General features: G+C 42.8%; 1 long non-coding RNA gene across 1 annotated transcript; it reads left to right on the plus strand.

Annotated features, from left to right (window-relative positions):
• On the plus strand, nt 1-1959 carry LOC115597115 (uncharacterized). The gene is made up of 2 exons (XR_003987018.1): nt 1-885; nt 989-1959. It is a non-coding gene; the product is annotated as an uncharacterized LOC115597115 (long non-coding RNA).
• The last annotated feature ends 421 nt before the right edge of the window (nt 1960-2380 follow it).

The raw sequence follows: 2380 nt of genomic DNA on the forward strand, positions 1-2380 counted from the left end.
GCCGTGTTCCCACCCACTATCGAAATTGTATATAAACCCTGGTCATTCGGTGTCATTTCACCCTCGGATTTCTTCTGACCAACAAGGGACCCCTTCGCAATTATGGCAAACGGTGGATGCATCGCTCTGGACGAGGTCTGTGGTGTTGATGGTATGTCACGCTGTCAAAACCCTAATGATGCCTTAGTGTGTGCCCGGCCTACCAAAAAGAAGCGCGCGGTGTCCGGTTTGACTACCAGAGCTAATGCTAACCCCGGGACGGGATTGGAGTTAGAGTATGTGGGTCTAAATGGGTATGTTTATTCTTTGAAATACCATGATGGAAGAGTCAAGATGTGTGTTGACTGTCGCTCGGACTATGGTATTGGGGTTGATGTAGCGTCGGGTGGGAGTATGTCTACGAAAGACTGGAAACTGTTTCGATCGGTTGTCTGCTCAGACCTTGACCAACCTGGCTATCCGGAGACGGTTTATGTTTCACAGTTGGTCAGTGCTACAGGCCCCGAGCTTTATCGGATCGTGGGTGACCGTTTTTTCCATCAGCTGGAGGATTTTGTTTTTATCAGTGTGTGTGAAGACAGGGAGAGGTTGATTGCGACCAGAGGTCGCGAAGAGTGGAAAAATCAGCCGTATCCGCTCAATCTTGAGGAGCATGACTTATGGTTCAAAAACATTTTCTTTATCCAGTGGTGTGACTGGCGGTCTCTGCAAAGGGTGTTTAGAGAAGTTGACGAAGCAATCAAACGGGATAAGATCATCAATAGTCATGAGAATATTAGAAAACGTCTCGTTTTTGATGATATATCGCCTGGTATACAAAGTGGTCTCCTGCCTGCCTTGTGTAGGCCGAAAATCATCAGACACACCGACTGCTAATAACAAATGGTAGGCATATTATGAAAAATTTCAGTTTGTAATCATACTCACATGTACAATTGTTTGTTAATTTCTTATCTATACCTAAACGTGATCTCATTTATTTTTCCAGACTACAATCCAGTATCTCCAATCCTTTTACCATCACTCACCTCATCTCCCTATAACCCGGCACTGGTTTGGCCGTCTCATGGATCGCCTCTATCACCCACTCAACAATCCCCTAATGGGTCGTCTCTACCACCTACTCAGCATTCACCCCTTTGGACGCCTCACACATCTCCTCAGCAGTTCTGGCCTTGGTCGGCTTCATCGTCTCCAGTATCTCAACAGGATCCAATGTTACACCCACCATCTTTATCTCCCGGTGCTCCTGCTCTGCTGGATGAAACCACTCCACCACATATGGCTTCTTATGACGCACAAGATCTGACTCTCATCCAGACAGAAAGAGTACTGTCTAATGACTTTATAGACAATGTAAATACTATCATCCTGCATCTGCTCAACACTGTGTTGTATAAATACCTGGAGGAAATCTGTTACGGTTGTCAGATCAATCACCCCAGCCAGAAACATCATGAGTGCGTATGGGGGATCCCGGAATATTTCTACGAGACCAACTTTGATCAGCTTACAGAGAGACTATGGACTGATAGATTTATTCCAACCATTCAAACATACCTAACTACAAAGGGAATCTTTGTTGATGACACGAGAATCCAAGGAGCTGCTGAGGCTATACTTTACGAACTGAAATCGGTAGTGAGGATCACAGACAAAATCACCAAGATGTATGACACAAAGATCGGTGACGACTATATAAAAACAGCGCAACTGCGTGTTACTAGCGACTATTGGAAGGGGGAAGATCATTGTGATGGGCTGTAACAACAACTACGGGATGTTAAATGATATGCCTTATATATATATATATATATATATATATATATATGTTTTTCTTTTCTTTTCTTTTTATTATTAACACTTTCTTCAACGTGTGTGTGTGTGTGTGTTTAATTTGTATTTCTAAGATGTTTGACATTTCATTTGGGTCCCAAATAAAAGTCTTTGCAAGAAACACATATGTGTCATTCCTGTCTTATTCTTAACATGGAAAGTACGATGCATAAGATCTATTACGATCCTGCTAATCCAGGGGGTCTTGGGAGTATCTACAAGCTTCGCAATGCTGTGAGGGATTCTACAGGTGTTGCCCCCGCGGTATCAGATGTGAAACACTTTTTACTGGGACAAGATGTCTATACACTTCATGCCAGAGCTGCTATACATTTTCCTCGGAACAGGGTTTTGGTTGGCGGTGTTGACAAACAATTTCAAATTGATCTAGTAGATATGAGTGAATATTCTGGTGAAAACGATGGTGTGAAATTTCTGCTAATGTGTATTGATGTGTTCTCTAAATACGCGTGGGTCAGATGTCTTAAGAATAAATCAGGCATTAATGTTACAAAAGCTTTTAACAACATACTAGGTGAAGGGC

Source organism: Sparus aurata, chromosome 2 (genome assembly GCF_900880675.1).
Source record: "Sparus aurata chromosome 2, fSpaAur1.1, whole genome shotgun sequence".
NCBI lineage: Eukaryota > Metazoa > Chordata > Actinopteri > Spariformes > Sparidae > Sparus > Sparus aurata.